Here is a 21651-nt window from a genome sequence, read left to right as displayed (position 1 = left end):
TTGCTTATCTATTTTATATATAGTAGTGTGTATATTTTAATCCCACATTTATCCCTCTCCCCCTTCCCTTTTGGTAACCATAAATCTGTTTTCTATGTCTGTGAGTCTATTTCTGTTTTGTAAGTTCAATTGTATCATTTTTTAGATTCCACATATAAGCGATATGATATTTGTCTTTGGCTTACTTCACTTAGTATGATCATCTCTAGGTCCATCCATGTTGCTGCAAATAGCATTATTTCACCCTTTTTCATGGCTGAGTAGTATTCCATTGTATATATGTACCACATCTTCTTTTTTTTTTTTTTGCAGTACGCGGGCCTCTCACTGTTGTGGCCTCTCCCATTGCAGAGCACAGGCTCCGGATGCGCAGGCTCAGTGGCCATGGCTCACGGGCCCAGCCGCTCCACCGCATGTGGGATCTTCCCGGACCGGGGCTCGAACCCGTGTCCCCTGCATCGGCCGGCGGACTCTCAACCACTGCGCCACCAGGGAAGCCCTCACATCTTCTTTATCCATTCATCTGTTGATGGACATTTAGGTTGCTTCTATGTCTTGGCTATTTTAAATAGTGTTGCAATGAATATTGGGGTGCATGTATCTTTCCTACTGTTTTTTAAATTAAGGTAAAAATTTACATAACATCAAATTAACCAAAGTCCACAACTAGTGGTGTGCAACCATCACCTCTATCTAGTTCCAAGATATTTTCATCACCCCAAAGCGAAATCAAGGACCCCTTATCCCCTCCCCCCCAGCCCCTGGCAACCAATAATCTACTTTCTGTCTCTATGGCTCTGCCTACTCTGGATTTTTCATATCAGTGGAATCACACAATATGTAACCTTTCAATCTAGCTTTTTTTTACTATTAATCATCCATGCTGTGGCATGTATAGGAATTTCCTTCCTTTTCATGGCTGAATAATATTCCACTGTATAGATGGACCATAGTTTGTGTATCCATTCACCAACTGACACACATTTGGGTTGTTTCCACCTTTTGGCTCTTGTGAATAATCTGCTATGAATGTACTTGCTCTTTTCACTTATTAAGTCATCTCGGTACTGCTTCTGTGTCAGTTCTGAGATAACTTGCTCCTTCTTTTTTATGTCTACAGAGGACTCTTTGGTGGGCTGAACTACGATTTATTTACCTAGTCGCCTGCTGGTGGACTTACAGGTGCTAGACCTCTGGTCATTTCAGACAGTGCTTCAGGAAATAGCCTGGTACAGGGGTCATCCTACACTAGACATCATGCAGGGTTTCTAGAAATCTTTTTGTTATGGACAATGTCAAGCATATACAAAAGTAGAGTGAATATAGAGACAGTGTGATGAGCTTCCATGGCACCATCATTCAGTTTCAATACTTATCAATATATGGTCACCCTTGTCCCCTCCCACCCAGCCAGCCTGTCCAATGAAGGAACAAGGGACAGAGCGGAGGAGCATGGGTAATGACAACTCTCGGCAGGATCAGCTACTGGAGAGCAGGAGCCTGAGGTGCCCAGGGGACCACTTGTCCCCCGTGATCCCTCTGAAGCCAGAGTGATGGGGAGGATGGGAACAGCATATCCAGAAAAGCATGCAGGGAGCTCTAGGGGAGCACTAAGAATCCTCTCGGGGTGGCAGATGTGACTTAGCCATCATGTGGTCGAGTGGTTACTCAGCCCAGGGCAAGGAAGGATGGCCATTGCTGACAACAAAAGTGCTGGCCTGGAGGAGAGATGGAAGAAACGCTGGCCATAAAAAACACTTGGAGATGGCCAACGGGCACATGAAAAGATGTTCAACATCGCTAAATACTAGAGAAATGCAAATCAAAACTACAATGAGGTACCACCTCACACTGGTCAGAATGGCCATCATTAAAAAATCTACAGGGAATTCCCTGGCGGTCCAGTGGTTAGGACTCTGTGCTTCCACTGCAGGGGGCCCAAATTTGATCCCTGGTCGGGGAACGAAGAGCTAAGGACCTGCAAGCATGTTCACATGGCGCAGCCAAAAAAAAAAAAAAAGTCTACAAATAACAAACGCTAGAGAGGGTGTGGAGAAAAGGGAGCCCTCCTACACTGTCGGTGGGAATGTAAGTTGATGCAGCCACTATGGAAAACAGTATGGAGGTTCCTAGAAAAGCTAAAAATAGAGTTGCCATATGATGCAGCAATCCCACTCCTGGGTGTATGTCCAGACAAAACTCTAATTCAAAAAGATGCATGGGGCTTCCCTAGTGGTGCAGTGGTTGAGAGTCCACCTGCTGATGCAGGGGACACGGGTTCGTGCCCCGGTCCGGGAGGATCCCACATGCCACGGAGCGGCTGGGCCCGTGAGCCATGGCCACTGAGCCTGCGCGTCCGGAGCCTGTGCTCCGCAACGGGACAGGCCACAACAGTGAGAGACCCGCTACCACAAAAAAAAAAAAAAAGGATGCATGCACCCCTATGTTCATAGCAGCACTATGCACAATAGCCAAGACATGGAAGCAATCTAAATGTCCATCAACAGATGAATGGACAAAGAAGATGTGGTATGTATGTGGAATACTACTCAGCCACAAAAAATAATGAAATAATCCTATTTGCAGCAATGAAATAATCCCATTTGGATGAACCTAGAGATTATCATACTAAGCGAAGTAAGTCAGAAAGAGAAAGACAAATACCATATGATATCACTTACATGTGGAATCTAAAATATGACACCAATGAACTTATCCACAAAACAGAAAGAGACTCATAGACATAGAGAACAGACTTGTGGTCTCCAAGGTGGTGGGAGGAGGGATGGAGTGGGAACTTGGGATTTGCAGAAGCAAACTATTATATATAGAATGGATAAACAACAAGGTCCCACTTATAGCACAGGGAACTATATTCAATTTCCTGTGATAAACCGTAATGGAAAAGAATATTTTTTAAAAAACAATGTTTATATATGTATAACTGAATCACTTTGATATATTGCAGAAATTAACACAACATTTTAAATCAACTATACTTCAATTAAAAAATAAATTTTAAAAAAAGTCACTTGGATGTCCAAGTCAGGAGCTCCCAAATGGGAGGTCTTCCTGACACTCCAGAAAGAGAAATTGGAAGTGACAGAGGGGACAGAGCCACAGAACCACAATGGGCAAACATTTCCTGAGCTGAAGATAGGCTTGTGTCTCTGAAGGAAAGGGCTCCTGACTCTCAGACTCCCCCCATTACGCACCCCCGAGAAGAGACACATGCCGACCACATCTGGAATGTCATGAATTGGAAAACCAAGAGGGAGCTTTCTCATCTAGAACCACCAGAAGACAGAAGACAACAGAAAACCATGCTGTACTTTTGAGAGTCTTTTTAACTGTGATGCCAGTGAGATGCTGACTCGTATCCACCAGGATGACTATTATAAAAAATAAATTAAATTAAATTAAAAACAGACAATAACCAGTGTTGCTGAGGATGAGGAGAAATTGGAAGCCTTGTGCATTGCTGGTGGGGATGCAAAATGGTGCAACTGCTGTGGAAAGCAGCATGGTGTTTCCATGAAAAGTTAAACCAAGAACTACCATATGATCCTGTAATTCCACTTCTGGGGACCTACCCAAAAGAAGTGAAATCAGGATCTGGAAAAGATATTTGCACACTTATGTTCATAGCAGCATGATTCACGCTAGCCAAAAGGTGGAAACAACCCAAGTGTCTATCAAAGGATGAATAGATACACAAAATGTGGTCGATCCATACAATGGAATAGTATTCAGCCTTATTTTTATTCAAGAACAGAGAAATATTTATGTGATGATTACACAACTACCCTCTAGAAAGATTTTATGTTAGTTTCCTAGGACCGCCATAACCAAGTACCATAAACTGGGTGACTTAGAACAATGGAAATGTATTGTCTCCCAGTTCTGGAGGCCAGAAGTGTGAAATCAAGGTATCCATAGAGTTGGTTCCTTCTGAGGGATGAGAGAGAAGGATCTGTTCCAGGTCTCTCTCGGTGTGTGTCTGTCTCCGTATTAAGCATGTCTCTTTGTTATCTGTAGTTTTCATGCTTCGATACCCGAGGCCTTGCTGACTCAGGGACTGCCCCTCCCAGGACTAATTCCTAGGCTCACCTGCCCGTGCGCCTTTCAAATGCAAACCAACCAATCCAGAGCCCACACCCTCAACCACCTCCTTTATCAAGTTCTCCCCCGCCATAATCACCCCAGGGCCGGGTGCCAGACAGCTAGAGCCAGTCCCTATGCCCAGAGCTCGCTGAAATTATTCAAATGGGCCAATCCCAAGTGTGGTTACCCTGCATTGCCTGGCCTTTCCCCGGGAAACCACAATGAAAGGCTTTTTCCCATCTTTCCCCCTTGCTCCATAGGCCTCCTGACCAACCCTGGTGCTTCTCTGTGTGGTCCTGCATGGTGTACTGTGCCCCCTCCTTTTAGGAGCTGTGAGTAACAATGTACCTTTTCACTGGCAGTTGTCTCCTGATCTCTTGGCTTTGTCATACCTGCAGCTGAGGACCTGCACTTTAAAACAGTCTCTGCATCCTAATTTCTCTCTTCTTATAAAGACACCAGTCATAGTGGTTTAAGACATACTCTAATGACCTCATTTTAACTTGATTGCCTCTGTAAAGACGCTATTTCCAAACAAAGTCACATTCTTTGTTAGGGTTAGGACTTCCTTTGGGGGTTAGGACTTCAATATGTCTTTTTTGGAGGAAGGGGTGCAATTCAAACCATAGTTGGTTCTATCAGTTAACATTCACCAGAGCCCCTGAGAGAACCTGTTTGCCTGTTGACTGACACCAGGTGTGACACAAGAGTGTTTCCGATCCCTCTGCATCCAGTGTGTCCTGAGCCCTCCAGATTCCATTGGGGCAGCACACCGGCAGAGCCCACGTGGGCTTGCAGAGTTGAGGTCCCCAAAGTGTATAAGCAGCTTGTGCCTGCTGAGGACCTGTTTCATTTCATCTGGAGGAGGCTGAGAAGGTGAGCCCCTTCTCAGGGGACCCTAGGACCACACTCTCAGGGACCTCGTCTGAGGACAGAGTCAGACACAAGGCATGGGCTCAGGGAAGTACAGTGGGAGAGGTGGGTCAACCACTCCAGGTCAAAGTGTGGAGGCCACATTGGAAGAGATATTTGCACACGCATGCTGAAAACAGGATGGTTCACAACAGCTAAGATGTAGAAGCAACCCCAGTGTCCATTGACAGATGAATGGATAAACTAAATGTGGTATCCATATGATGGAATATTTTTAAAAATTTTTAACTGAAGTATAGTTGATTTACAATGTTGTGTTAGTTTCAGGTGTACAGCAAAGTGATTCATATATATATCTATATATGTATGTATATACATATATAGATATTTTTTTTCAGATTCTTTTCCCTTATAGGTTATTACAAAATATTGAGTATAGTTCTCTGTGCTATACAGTAAGTCCTCACATATAGTAGTGTGTATATGTTAATCCCAAACTCCTTCCCCCACTTTCCCCTTTGGTAACCATAGTCTGTTTTCTAAGTCTGTGAGTCTATTTCTGGTTTGTAAATAAGTTCATCTGTGTCTTTTTTTTTTTAGATTCTGCATATAAACGATATCATATGATATTTGTCCTTCTCTGTCTGACTTACTTCACTTAGTATGATAATCTCTAGGTCCATCCGTGTTGCTGCTGATGGCTTTATTTCATTCTTTTTGATGGCTGAGTAGTATTTCATTATACATACATATGTGCCACATCGTCTCTATCCAATCATCTGTCGATGGACACTTAGGTTGCTTCCATGTCTTGGCTATTGTGAATAGTGCTGCAATGAACATTGGGGTGCATGTATCTTTTTGAATTAGAGTTTTCCCCCGATATATGCCCAGGAATGGGATTGCTGGATCATATGGTAGCTCTACTTTTAGCTTTGTTTTGTTTTGTTTTCTTTTTTGGTAGCACCACGGGGCATGCAGGATCTTAGTTGCCCAACCATGGATGGAACCTGCTCCCCCTGCGGTGGAAGCATGGAGTCTTAACCACTGGACCACCAGGGAAGTCCCTATTTTTAGGTTTTAAGGAACCTCCACACTGTTCTCCATAGTGGCTGCACCAATTTAGATTCCCACCCACAGTGTAGGAGGCTTCCTTTTTCTCCCACCTGCTCCAGCTCCATATGATGGAATATTATTCAGCCTTAAAAAGGAAGGGAGGGCTTCCCTGGTGGCACAGTGGTTAAAAATCCTCCTGCCAGTGCAGGGGACACAGGTTCAAGCCCTGCTCCGGGAAGATCCCACATGCCACGGAGCAGCTAAGCCCGTGTGCCACAACTACTGAAGCCCACGTGCCTAGAGCCCCTGCTCCACAAGAGAAGCCACTGCAGTGAGAAGCCTGCGCACCGCAACAAAGAGTAGCCCCCGCTCACCACAACTAGAGAAAGCCCGCGAGCAGCAACAAAGACTCAATGCAACGAAAAATAAATAAATAATTTTTTTTAAAAAAAGGAAGGGAATTCTGACACTTGCTGCAACATGATGAACCACGAGGACATGATGCTCAGTGAAATAAGCCAGACACAGAAGGACAAATACTGTATGGTCCCACTCACATGAGGTCCCTAGAGGAGTCAAATCCATAGAGACAGGAAGTAGAGGGTGGGGGCCAGGGGCTGGGGGAGGGGGTGGGGAGTCAGTGTTTCATGGGGACAGAGTTTCAGTTTGGGAAGATGAGAAAGTTCTGGAAATGGATGGTAGGGATGGTTGCCCAACAATGTGAATGTACTTAATAGCACTAAACTGCACACTTAAAAATGCTTAAGCAGGGCTTCCCTGGTGGCGCAGTGGTTGAGAGTCCGCCTGCCGATGCAGGGGACAAGGGTTCGTGCCCCGGTTCGGGAAGATCCCACATGCCGCGGAGCGGCTGGGCCCGTGAGCCATGGCCGCTGGGCCTGCGCGTCCGGAGCCTGTGCTCCGCAACGGGAGAGGCCACAACAGTGAGAGGCCCTCGTACCGCAAAAAAAAAATAAAATAAAATAAAAAATGCTTAAGCGATCATTCCACAATGTATATGTATATCAAAACATCACACAGTCCACTTATAATCAATACAATTATATTTGGCAATTATTCCTCAATAAAGTGGGAAAATTTTTAAAAATAATTTCAATAATGATTAGGATAATAAAATATTTTAAATTTATTTTATTGAAGTACAGTTGATTTACAATGTTGTGTTAATTTATGCTGTACAACAAAGTGACCCAGTTATGCATATACATATATATATATATTCTTTTTCATATTCTTTTCCATTGTGGTTTATCACAGGATATTGAATAATTGAATAGAGTTCCCCGTGCTGTACAGTAGAACCTTGTTGTTTATTGTTCTATATATGATAGTTTGCATTTGCTAATAGGATGGTAAGTTTGTTTTTTTTTTTTTTTTTTTTTGCGGTATGCGGGCCTCTCACTGTTGTGGCCCCTCCCGTTGTGGAGCACAGGCTCCGGACGCGCAGGCTCAGTGGCCATGGCTCACGGGCCCAGCCGCTCCGCGGCATGTGGGATCTTCCCGGACTGGGGCACGAACCCGTGTCCCCTGCATCGGCAGGCGGACTCTCAACCACTGCGCCACCAGGGAAGCCCAGGATGGTAAGTTTTATGTTATGTGTATTTTACACAATTTTTGAAAAAAAATATGGAGGCCACAGTCTCACTGCTGAGCTCATCCAAGCCCGGCCTTTTGGCAAAGTTCCTTCTCTACCTTTGGCCTCTGTCTCTGAAGGTGTGGGGCTGGGTGAGTCTGATTCTTCTGCCATCATTGTTCCCCAGGGCAGCTCCAGAAACGTGATATCATGTTAGTTTCATTGAGGGCTCAGAGTTTTTCTTGGTTTTTGTTTTCTCTCTTGATGGAGGGAAGGCTGGATGTTTAAGCAGCTGTAGGATGAATAATTGCTGGCGGCCATTTTATTTCACAAGTCATGCATTTCCTGTACCTCTGACGGCTCTGTCACATTTCTAAAGTCACAATCCTCTCTCTGTCACTAGAGAGGGCAGACCTGGCCACTGTTTTCTGGGAGACAATTAGGGCAGCAGCGCTGGTTGTGTCCGAAACACGGGGCTTTGAACTTGAGGCAATGGTCATGTGGCATCTGTCAGATGCCTTCTGCCCTCTGATTGGCTGGAAACTTCCTCCCAGGTTGGAGGGTGTATTCCCATGGCCGCTGTAACAAATTACCACAAACCCCAAAACGCCAATTTTCAGACTTCCTTGGTGGCACAGTGGTTAAGAATCTGCCTGCCAATGCAGAGGACTCGGGTTCGAGCCCTAGGCTGGGAGGATCCCACATGCCCCGGAGCAACTCAGCCCGTGTGCCACAACTACTGAGTCCGTGTGCCACAACTGCTGAAGCTCACACGCCTAGAGCCCGTGCTCTGCAAAAACAGAAGCCACAACAATGAGAAGCCTGTGCACTGCAACGAACAGTAGCCCCTGCTTGCTGCAACTAGAGAACGCCCGCTCAGCAACAAAGACCCAATGCAGCCAAAAATAAATTAATAAATTAATTTTTTTTTAAATGCCAATTTTCTATCTTACAGTTCTGGAGGTCAGAATCTGAAATGGCTTTCACTGGGCTAACATCAAGGCACCCTCAAGGCTGCAGTCCTTCCAGAGGCTCTGGGGAGAGTCTGTTTCCTGGCCTTTTCCAACTCCTGGAAGCCACCTGCATTCCTTGGACCGTGGACCCTTCCTCCATCTTCAAAGGCAACAGTGTAGCATCCTCTTATCTCTCTCTGACCCTCCTGCCTCCCTCTTTTTTTTTTTTTTTTTGCGGTACGCGGGCCTCTCACTGTTGTGGCCTCTCCCGTTGCAGAGCACAGGCTCCGGACGCGCAGGCTCAGCGGTCATGGCTCACGGGCCCAGCCACTCCACGGCATGTGGGATCTTCCTGGACCGGGGCATGAACCCGTGTCCCCTGCATCGGCAGGCGGACTCTCAACCAATGCGCCACCAGGGAAGCCCCTGCCTCCCTCTTTTAAGGACCCTTGTGATTCCACTGGGCACACCCATGTAACACAGGAGCATCTCCCCTTCTGCATATCCATAACTTAATCCCGTCTGCAAATATGTTTCCATGTTGGGTACCGTCTTTCACAGGTCCTGGGGATTAGGGTGTGGACATCTTTGGGATGCTCTATGTAGCCTGCCACAAAGAGTTTTCCTGATGGAGAAGAAACCTTACCCGCTCCAGAGGCATAAATGAGCTATGGAGTCTGAGCTCTCAACCTCCAGATCTTGTTTTCTTCATCTTCCAAATAGGAAAGAAAATCTCTCTTTTGGTGATCTTCTGGGGAAAATCAAGTGGGATCAAGTTGATAGAAATGTGCAGTGGCCACGTGGTGGCCCAAGACCCAGGCGCCCAGTGACCTAGGCCTGAGGGCATCCTCCATTTCTGTAACAACCATTTACTGATCACCTACTGCATACCAGGTACGGGGGGACAGGAAGGAAGCAGAAACAGCTTCAGGCCCTGCCGTCCTGCAGTTTATCAGAGTCTGAGGAATGTTCACACAACCATTTATTGAGTGCCTGCTGTATACCAGGCATTGTTCTAGGTGCTGGGGGGACACAGTCGCAAACAAAGCAAAGATCCCTGGAACTCACATTCTAGTGGTAGTAAGTGCCATGGAAGGGAGGTACTGGTGCCCCAGGGCCTGACTTTGGCCAAGGATCAGGGCAGGCTTCTCCAAGGCGGTAACACTTGCTCTGAGATTGGCCAGATAAGGAGGAGTTAAAAGTGAGGGAGGGCTTCCCTGGTGGCGCAGTGGTTAAGAATCCGCCTGGCAATGCAGGGGACATGGGTTCAAGCCCTGCTCCAGGAAGATCCCACATGCCACGGAGCAATTAAGCCAGTGCGCCACAACTACTGAGCCTGTGCGCCACAGCTACTGAATCCCGTGTGCCCAGAGCCTGTGCTCTGCAACAAGAGAAGCCACTGCAGTGAGAAGCCCACGCACTGCAACGAAGAATAGCCCCCACTGGCCGCAACTAGAGAAAGCCCACGCGAGCAGCAACAAAGACCCAATGCAGCCAAAAATAAATAAAAATAAAATAAATTTTGAAAAAATACTGAGGGAAAGGAAGGGAAGAGCATCCCAAGGATAGGGAACGGCATGTGCAAAGACCCTGTGTGAATTGCGTGGCTGGAGCACCAGGAACTAAGGGAGAGGGGAATGAGAGGTGAGGCTGAGACAATCTATGGGGATTTTCTTGCTATTTTAAAATCAACAGGGAGCCATCGAAGGTTTTCATGCAGGGAGGTGGTTGCAAGTGGGTTCTGCAAAGATTGGGGTCACTGGGCCAGGTGTGGATTAGTCCTGCTGGGAGAGGGTGGACCTGGGTACCCACCCCCAGCCCCACCGTCTGAACCCATCTCTCTGGGACTCCGGCCTAGCCTGTCTCCCGATGAACCCATCCACCCCACAGCTGCTGTCAGAGTCTCTACTTGCAGCTTCCTGTCCTGACCCCAAGCCTCAAGGATACCACTGGTTCAGTCAACATCTATTAAACACCCACTGTGTGCCAGGAGCTTTACATGAGTTCCACCGATAATCCTACCAGGAAGGTGTGAAGTCCAATATCAAACGTGAAGACCGAGGCCCAAGGAGGCAGTTGGTTAAGTGCAGACTGTTGATCCCAGAAGCTCAAGCACCACTGACTCTCGGAAGACACCCACGATCCAGGGTAGCCCCTAGGATCTCAGTGAACATTCACTGAATCAATCAATGGATGAGTGAATGAACGAATGGTGGGCAAGTCCACTGTGGCTGGGGGGAAGGAGTGGAAAACATCCTCTCCTTTGGAGAGAGGTGAGTTGGACTCAGATTGAGAGGGGCCTTGAAAGTTAAATCTGGGAGTGTGGACGTGACCTGGTGGCATCAGGGAGCCATAGAGGGTTCTAGGCAGGGAGCCACACAATCTGATTGATGTTTGAGTTGGACCAGATTGCCAAGAAGGGTGGAGTTAATGGAGCCTGCCACTAGGGGGCACTCAAGTCTTCCTATAGATTGTCTTCAGAGCTGTACTGTCCAGATGGTGGCCGCTGGCCACAGGGAGTGGTTGTGTACTTCAAACATGGCCAGTCCAAATGGAGATTTAAGTTTAAAATACACACAGGATTCTGAAGACTTCATAAGAGAAAAAGAATGTCACATGCCTCACTAATGCTTTTATAAATATCAATGATGTTGGTGATATTTGGGCCACACTGGGCTAAAAAATATATTAAATTTCATCTGTTTCTTTTTTACTTTTTTGTAATGTAGTTAAGATTGTGCAAATGGGTCGCATTTATATTTCTATTGAACGGAACTGGTTTAGAGAAAACAGTTACCGTTTTCAACAGTTGCCAGGGGGCAAACTACCCTCTTTTCCTCTTATTTTCTCTTATATTGGACATCCTTCAAGGTAAGCATCCTACAGTGTTTTCTACCAGGTTATTCTTCCTGCTCATTGACTAAAAGTACATAATACAGGGACTTCCCTGGAGGTCCAGTGGTTAAGACTCCGTGCTTCCACTGCAGGGAGCATGGGTTCCATCCCTGGCTGGGGAGCTAAGATCCCACATGCTGCATGGCATGACCACAAAATAACAATAATAATTATATAATAGTACATAATAAATAGACCAAAAATAGAGAGTGAGGGTTATTGTTTTATAAATTGGAATCATATTGGATACACTATTTTTTACCCAGGGTATCTTATGGAAACTGCTCAGACCACCTGCTAAGGTCCTAATTCACTCTTCGTAATTGTTTGATAATCTCCCATGGTATGGATGAACCATAATTTGTTCAACCACATTCCCATTAACTGGTTTTCACTTGCTTTATAGGTTTTATTCCCTCTGCTACCTAAAAGAAAAAAAAAAAGCACTGCAATAAATATTTTTATACCTATCTCCATATGTGCTGATTATTTTATTTCTAAAGGACAGAGTTCCAGGAATGAGATTGCTGGGTGAAAGGCTTATGTATTTTTTTTTTTTAGTAAATTTATTTATTTATTTTTGGCTGCGTTGTGTCTTTGTTGCTGTGCATGGGCTTTCACTAGTTGCGAGAGCAGGGGCTACTCTTCATTGAGGTGCGCGGGCTTCTCATTGCAGTGGCTTCTCTTTGTGGTGGAGCACGGGCTCTAGATGTGCGGACTTCAGTAGTTGTGGCTCGCGGGCTCTAGAGCACAGGCTCAGTAGTTGTGGCGCATGGGCTTAGTTGCTTTGTGGAATGTGGGATCTTCCCAGACCAGGGCTCGAATCTGTGTCCCCTGCATTGGCAGGCGGATTCTCTTTTTTTAAAATAAGTTTATTTATTTATTTTTGGCTGCGTTGGGTCTTCATTGCTGCACGCGGGCTTTCTCTAGTTGTGGCGAGAGTGGGCTACTCTTTGTTTTGGTGTGCGGGCTTCTCATTGCGGTGGCTTCTCTTGTTGAAGAGCACAGGCTCTAGAGAGCAGGCTCAGTTGTTGTGGTGCATGGGCTTAGTTACTCTGCGGCATGTGGGATCTTCCTGGACCAGGGCTCAAACCTGTGTCCCCTGCATTGGCAGGCGGATTCTTAACCACTGCGCCACCAGGGAAGTCCCAGGTTTATGTATTTTAAATTTTAATAGATTTTGTCAGGCTGTAGATATCAATGAACTGAATCTAAAATCTCTATGGAAAGGCAAAGACCTAGAAGAGCCAACACAATACTGAAGAACAAAGTTGGAGGACTGACGCTACCCAATGTCAGGACTTTCTATAAAGCTACAGTAATCAAGACAGCGTGGAATTGGCAAAAGAATAAACACACAGATCAATGAAACAGAATAGAGAGCCCAGAAATAGACCCACACAAATATAGTCAATAGATCTTTGACAACGGAGCACAGGCAATCTAACGGAGAAAGGACAGTCTTTTCAATAGATTGTGCTGGAATAATTGGATGTCCATATGCCAAAAAAAAAAAAAAAGAGAGAGAGAGAGAGAATCTAGACACAGACCTTACACCTTTCACAAAAATGAACTCAAAATGCATCGTAATGAGTTACATTGAATAGGCAAATTCACAGAGACAAAAAGTTGAATAGCAGTTACTAGAAGCTGCGGGAATGTGGTATAGGAAGTTATCATTTAATGGGTACCATTTCCGTTTGGGATGATGAAAAGTTCCTGAAATAGATAGTGGTATGACTGCACAACAATGTGACTGTAGTTAATGCCACCAAATCGTACACTTAAAAATGGTTAAAATGGTACACTGTGTATTATGTATATTTTAACCCCGGCCCACACACATAGAATCATAGACCTGGATGTAAAACACAAAACTATAAAACTGCTAGAAGGAAACATAGGAAAAAATCTAGGTGATCTTGGGTTTGGCAATGGGTTTTTAGATACAACATCAAAAGCATAATCCATGGGGAAAAAAATTGATGTTGAACTTTAGTAAAATTAAAAACTTTGGCTCTGCAAAAGATGCTATTAAGAGAATGAAAAGACAAGTCGTAGACTAGAAGAAAATACTACAAAACATTTCTGAAAAAGGATTTGTATCCAAAATAGCTGTTGCCAGGGCGAAGTGTTTAAACCCTTTTGGAGAGCCCATTCCTGCCAGCCATGCCCGAGAACACTTTTTGCCACAGTCTCACCAGAAATGAGTGTTATCACTTTTCAAAAATTTTGCCAGTTTGAGAAAGTGGCATCTCACCATTGTCTCAATTTGCATGTCCTGACCCCCGGCCCATCTGAGCATATTTTCATCTGATTTTGGTGACTTGGATTTGCTTCTTTTTTTTTTTTTTTTTTGCGGTACGCGGGCCTCTCACCGTTGTGGCCTCTCCCGTTGCGGAGCACAGGCTCCGGACGCGCAGGCTCAGCGGCCATGGCTCACGGGCCCAGCCGCTCCGCGGCATGTGGGATCTTCCCGGACCGGGGTACGAACCCACGTTCCCTGCATCGGCAGGCGGACTCTCAACCACTGCACCACCAGGGAAGCCCGGATTTGCTTTTTTGTGTACTGCTTATTCATACTGTTTAACCTTTATTTCCTTTTGGATTGACTTCTTCTCAATTTGTACATGCTGTTTCTCAGCTGAATTATTGATTTCAAAATTTTGTGGTATCTTTTGTCATCCAGAGTTTCCAGTCTTGCCCAGGGAAGTCTCTTTTGTCCTCAGATCATATATATAGCTACTTAGATTTCCTAACCACGTTCTTATTTTTTGTATTTGAGTACTGGAACATATTTTTGTTTATTGTATCTATTATGTTCTATCTGGAACATATTTTTGTTTATTGTATCAGCTGAGGGTCTACCTGTTTTTTTTCAGATGGTTTGATAGCAGTGTACCAAAGTGTATTCAAGATTTATTTAAAAAATAAATCACACTCTTCCCTGAGAATTAAAATGCCACCTTTTTCATGTATGTTGGGACATCTTCCTGAATTTTTGTGATTTTTTTTCCTACTCATCTATTTAATTAGTTCCATTTTAACTATTTCAATTGAAGTATCCCCCTATTCTTTTTTACATTTGTGTTGGCTGGTCTTCCGTATAATTTTTATCCAATTCAGGAAAAATAATTATGCTTTCCACACTGGAATGCTGAATGTAATCACGTTAAGTTTATAATTTTTGGATAACATATTTTATCGATATCGACCCATCAAAGAAATGCTATGTCTTTCCATTACTTCAGATCTTGCTTTATCTTCTTTAATGAGATTTTATGATTTTTTTATACAGTATCATATATACTAAATATAGTATAATATTTACTGTTGATTTTAGGGTAATTGCTTTTATTATATTTAAGCAATTTCTTTTTTTTTTAAATGTTACTTCACTTTCACTGAAAAAGACTGCTGAATTTTATCAAATGTTTCTTAGTACATATTAATAGGATCTTGTGGGTTTTCTTGTTTAATTTGATAGAGTGCTTTTTATTGGAACTCTCTGGAATTCCGGAGATAAAGCTGACTATATCAGACTGTAGCTTCTCTTTTGGACAAATGACAATGTTTGATAACATTTAGAATTTTTCTGTGTTCTTAGGTGAGATTGATCTGTATTTTTCCATCCTGTCATTATGGTTTTGGAACTGAAGCTGTGAAATGCATTCATAAAATGAGGTCATAGATTTACTGGGTGAGTTTTCTGTATTTTTCTATGGAATAGGTTGAATAATTTGGATTATGATTATGATTATTTAGAGAAACTTTCTTAATATAGTTCTTTAATCACCTTCCTAATATCTTTTATGTTCATTGACCTAATCAGATGTTCCACTTGGGCCAGTGAGCAGAATGTGCATTTTTCTCAGAAATCCTTGATTTCCTCTAGGTTTTCCAGAAAGTTGCCTGAGCGGCGTATAGAATCCTCTTATTTGACTGTTTGCATCTATGCCGACACCTTATCTCCTTAGAGGTCCCTAATCGTGTTTATTACCTCCCCCCACGCCACCCCACCCCCGCTCTGATTTTTACAAATTAATCAGGCTTGTGAGAGGTTGTCTATTTCATTGGTTTTTGTTTGTTTGTTTGTTTTTGCGGTACGCGGGCCTCTCACTGCTGTGGCCTCTCCCGTTGCGGAGCACAGGCTCCGGACGCGCAGGCTCAGCGGCCATGGCTCACGGGCCCAGCTGCTCCGCGGCATGTGGGATCTTCCCGGACTGGGGCACGAACCCGCGTCCCCTGCATCGGCAGGCGGACTCTCAACCACTGCGCCACCATGGAAGCCCTATATCATTGGTTTTTAAAGAATCCACTTCCTTTCTCACCCTGTTTGACCTTCCTCCCCATTTGATTCATTTCCGTTTTTCCTATCTATTCCATCTTCCTAATTTCTTTTCTTTTTGTTCTTAGTCTAATTTGTTAAAACAGTTCCATCATTTTTGTTTTCTTTTCCTTTCTCTCTTTTTTTTTTTTTCTTTTGCTGATCTTAGTTCCCGGACTGGGGATCAAGCCCGGGCCAAAGTAGTGAAAGCGCGGAGTCCTAACCACTGCACCGCCAGGGAATTCCCACATCTTTGCTTTCTTTAACAATGGGATAATTAAGGCTCTGAGCATTTCTCCAAGATCAGTTTTATCTCTTTCAGGGATTTTGATATAAAATGTTACTTTCACTGTTTTCTGAATAGTTTGCCAGTTCCCTTTTGGCTTCCTTTGTCATTCAAGGCATTGTCCTTTGTCACTGCTGATCTGTTTGGGGCAAGGAGGGTGACAGGAGGGTATGGGGTGGAAGGGTGGGCTTATGAGAGAGCTTATGGGGGATCTTTGCCCACTTCTTTCTTTTACTTCCATTCTAGAATGTTACCCATCCTAGAGAGTTTAATGTGTGTCTTTTTCTTTGTTTCTGATTCTGCAAGATGTATATTGAGCTATGTGCCTGTGTTTTACATTTGCCCAAATGATGCTGTGCTCTCTCACTCGCTCTCTCTCTTTCTCCCTCTCTTTCTCATTTCTTCCCTTCTCTATTGGCATTTTACTTTCTGATTAAATCAGAATCTGCATTTTTTTTCCTTGAGATATCTTTCACATACCATAAAATTCACCCCTTTTAAAGTGTACGATTCAGTGGTTTTTTATTATATTTGCAAGGTTGTGCAACCATCACCACAATCTAATTCCAGAACGTTTTCATCACCCCAAAAAGAAACCTCATACCCCTTGGCAGTCACCCCTCATCCCCTCTTCCCATTGCCTCAGGCAACCGTGAACCTACCTTCTGTCTCTGTGGATTTGCTTGTGTGGACATGTCATATCAATGGAATCACACAACATGTGAATTTCATATCTGGCTTCTTTTACTCACCATAATGTCCTGAGGTTTGTCCATATTGTACTGTGTATCAACACTTCATGGCTGGCTCATGTGCCATTGTATGGAAGGATGGATCACATTTTATTACCCTTTCATATTTGATAGACTTTTGGGTCGTTCCCACTTCCTGGCTATTAGGAGGCACTTTGTTAGGAAGGTTTATCCAGGTTGCTTCATGTGAGGCGTGTCTGTTAACTCCAGCTACATTCAGGACTTCTGGCTGTGCATCTCCCAGCTTCACCATCCATCTACTCCCCCAGCAATGGACCCCAGACCCCTTCAAATCTCTACCAAGCAAAACAAGTATGTGATGAACTTGATTATTCCTCTTTTTTATTTTTTAAAACAGCCATCTGCTGTGTTATTGGTCTACTCAGTACATCTTCTGCTATTTCTCTGAAGATAATAATTCAGTGGGGTTGTGTTGTGCTTTTTTTTCTCCTTCAATTGTTTTTATTTTCCTGAGTTTGTTTATTTTTCCTGTGTTTATTCTGGTCTCTACCTTTCATTTTGGAGGTTTCCTTAAATCTTATATTTGAATGTGAGGTCCAGCAGCTGAAATGGTAGGGGGTTCATGTCAGTGGGGAGTTTCATTGAAGGCAAACTTTCCCAGAGGTCCCCCCACAAACGTCAGTCGCTATAGGTCTTTTCTCTGAAGCCATTTGGTTTCTCCAGAGAAGACTCACAGTCTCCTGTGTGTGGGGGTAGGAGGTGGGAGGGAGTACCCTTGGCTTTCTTGCGGCCCAGCAGGGAAGCGCTTGTGATCTTCTCCAGTATGGAAGCTGTTAACCTAAAACAATAAAACAGCCAGTTATTTTACAAGCAAAATGGGTTTATTCAAGAGCAGCAAAGAATTGCAATTCGGGACATGCAACTATGATGAACCACATGCAACTCCAGTAAAACAAAGGACACTCTTTTATAGAGGAGAAGGGGAAGTTGGGAGGGAATATTGTAAATAAAAAGGCCATTGGAGGAAACTGGGATTAGAAGTATAGTGGATTTTCATTGGCTGAGCTGTTGCCAGGCAAGGAGAAATCTTTCTTCTCCCTGTTGGGTAGTAAAGTAGTGTCACTTCCTGCCAGAGATGCAAAGTATCTCTTCCTGCTGGAATTTGTATTGATACATGTGCATGGGAGCGCCTCCTTCTGGCCTCCCACTTCTATGTTAGTGAGGTTTCCCATTATTAATTTTCACAAAGTTTTCACCCCATCCCTTGCTTAAACATGGTTCCTTTTCTTCCCTCCTCACGCCTGGTACCTCCCATTTGGGAGCTAATTTCACAAGAGAATCAATTTCCTACCCCTCAGGAAATTCCTACCATTATTTCTTCAAATATTGTTCTTATTGATAACAGCTATTTATTGCACACCATTCTAGGTCCTGGCAATATAACACTGAGCAAATCAGACGATTTATACCACTTGGAGCTTGCCCGTTCTAGTTCCTTGTGGAACCTTCTCTGTTGGAATACCTGGATTTATCCTCCATGCCCCTTAAAATTTTTCCTGTGGTTCCCATTTCTCATTAACTAGGCTTATCTATAATGGGTTCTTTTTCTAACCATCTGTTTTGTTTCATAATTGACATTTTTTCCATGTCCATAAATTTAGACCTCATTTTAAAATTTTTCTCATTTTTTTAAATTAACCGTATAGTATTCTATTATGTGGCCATAGCATTATATACTTAGCCAATATTCTATCGATATTATTGGACATTTAGGTTGCTTCTAATTACTTACTCTTATGATAACATGTATACTTATATACATATAACTATATTGCATAAGTATACATTATATATAGATATATATTACATACATCTATATTATATAACTATATGTAATATATAATGTATAAATATAATTGTATATGTATATAATATATTATATATATAACTATATGTTTATGTAATATACATATATTATATATATATATAACTTTTATTAAGTCTTTAATAATTTTCTTAAGATCGAATCCTAAACGTTGAATTTCTGGGTCAAAGGCCATTTATTCAACTTTTGGATACGTGTGGTCACTCACCTTGCAGAAACGTCCGTCCACCAAATAGGCAAAGTAGGGACTCCAGTGAATGACACCCCCCCCGCCGCAGATTCCTGGAAAACAAGCACCATTCTGGGGAGATAAATTAATGGAAAAATTCATGTTCAGTGGCCAGAATGGCCATGAGAATAGCCCAGGCCCTGGAGACACTGTCCACAGCTCCAGACGGGAAGGATGGGGCTGGTGGGATTGGAAAATGGTTGTGCCCTGCTGGGTAAGGGACACAAGAAAGCATCTTCCTAGAACCCAGTCAAAGAGAAAAGAACTGTAGCTGGAATTAGGGGGCTTAGCCATGGCCGGAGAATCCGCTCTGGTGAACTCTGCCCTTCTTGTGCCATTCACAGACCGGATGCCTGGCTTCCCCTCCACATCTGGGGCTTTGATCCAGGACAAGGAGAAGGCCTCTGAGTCTGGGGCAATGGGCAGGCTGGATGAAATCCCCACTCATTACTCTATAGCTCTAGGCTCTCAGGTTCAATCTTCATGACTCTTGATCTCCCATCTGGAAGATGCAAATAATAATAATCCCTGCCTTCTAGGGTCCCCATAGGGATTCGAGGTTACATTTGAGTGTCAAACATCATACATCAACAATAACAATCGTGAAGTAATACTTAAGAGTCAGAATGTACTTTTCCTGTGCCAGGCGCTGCCTTTCTTCTTTATGTATATTATCCAACTCACGGGACAGCCCCTCACAACTGGTGTTGCTGTCATGCCCATCTTGCACAAGAGTAAACTTTGCGTTTGAAAGAGGTTGAATAATTCACTGGCAGAGCTGGAATTTGAACTCTGTCCTGCAATTCCACAGCCCACACTCTGATTCCTGTGTGCTCTTGCCTCTTAGAGGGCACACTTTGTTTTTGCAATCTACCCAAAGACAGCCTGTGCCCTGGCTAGGGCTTCCTGCCTCTTCCATGGGGAAGCTTAGACACATTGTAACTAATTATAATCATGATCATCAACCGCTACTATGTCTAAACTTCAGTGGGCCCTGAGAAGATCCAGCTTGTGGGCGTGCAAAGCTGATGCCTTTTCTGATCTCTAGGAACCTCTGGGAGGTTGGTCTTTCCACACTGCAGCCCCTGCCCTGCCCACCTGCTCCCTGTGCCTGCAGTTTGTGGTTCGGCATTGATTTCCCACTCAAAGTGCTCTTTAAAGATGTGGTACAGGGCTTCCCTGGTGGCGCAGTGGTTGAGAGTCCGCCTGCCGATGCAGGGGACACGGGTTCGTGCCCCGGTCCGGGAAGATCCCACATGCCGCGGAGCGGCTGGGCCCGTGAGCCATGGCCGCTGAGCCTGCGCGTCCGGAGCCTGTGCTCCGCAACGGGAGAGGCCGCAACAGTGAGAGGCCCGCGTACCGCAAAAAAAAAAAAAAAAAAAAAAAAAAGATGTGGTACATATATACAATAGAATACTACTCAGCCATAAAAAAGAACGAAATAATGCCATTTGCAGCAATGTGGATGCAACTGGAGATTATCATACTAAGTGAAGTAAGTCAGAAAGAGAAAGACAAATACCATATGGTATCACTAATATGTGGACTCTAAAATATAACACAAATGAGCCTATCTATGAAACAGAAACAGACCCACAGACATAGAGAACAGACTTGTGGTTGCCAAGGGGTGGGGGGTGAGGGAGGGATGGAGTGGGAGGTTGGAGTTAGTAGATGTAAGCTTTCATATATAGAATGGATAAACAAGGTCCTACTGTATAGCACAGGGAACTATATTCAATATCCTATGATAAACCATAATGGAAAAGACTATGAAAAAGAATGTATACATATATGTGTAACTGAATCACTTTGCTGTACAGCAGAAATGAACACAATATTGTAAATCAACTGTACTTCAATTAAAAAAAAATGTTTTTAAGTCTCTTTAATCTGCCTGGGAAAAGATGAGGGGAGGGCGAGGATGGGAGAGGGGCCCTTGCAGGCAAAACTCCTCCCTTCCCTCCCTTCCCAGGTCCCCTGCCCTGAATCTATTCTCTGACCAGGTAACCTTACACCCTCTTTTGGGAAAAACTATCTGCCTCCTCTTTACCCTGTTCCCAGCTAGCCAGATACTGAGGTTTCTCTGACGTGGAGAGCCTCTGTGATCTGGGTGCCAGCCGAGTTGCATAAACTCAGGTATCTTGGAAATCAGCCCCAGCCATGCCCAGCCCCCTGGGCAGATCCATTTATCTGCCGATGGACACTCGGGTTGCTTCCACCTTTTTGGCTACTGTGGATAATGCTGCTATCAACATGGTGTACAAATATCTCTTGGAGGCGTGTTTCTGTTTAATTCTTCTCCTAAATACTAGCATTTTACAAAACCGTTCCGTGCTTTTGAAACGAACGGTGGAAGTTGGACACCTTTACAAATTCACCGAGGTGTGCTAACTCAGAGATTAGCATTGTGGACTGCCCAGATTCAGCTCCTGGTTCTGTCACTTCTTCTGTGACTCCAGGCAGATCATTTAACCCTTCAATGCCACCTCAGCTTCCCTCCTCATCCGTAAAATGGGGGAGAATTACAACAGCTGGTTTCCAGATCTAAACGTGGTGTTTCAGTACATGCCAAGAAAAAACACAAACACAGGTAAAGCACTCATCATAGTGCATGCATCTAAGCCGCTTCTATTAGTGTGTCCCGACCTGCTTCCTCCCACGTGGCAGCTACACAGGGTCCCATATCGTGGAGGGGCCCTTGTTTTTATTTAACTGGACCACAGTGGGCAAACATTC

This window comes from Lagenorhynchus albirostris, chromosome 3 (assembly GCF_949774975.1).
Source record: "Lagenorhynchus albirostris chromosome 3, mLagAlb1.1, whole genome shotgun sequence".
In the NCBI taxonomy this organism is placed as follows: Eukaryota; Metazoa; Chordata; class Mammalia; order Artiodactyla; family Delphinidae; genus Lagenorhynchus; species Lagenorhynchus albirostris.
This window is presented reverse-complemented; position numbering follows the sequence as displayed.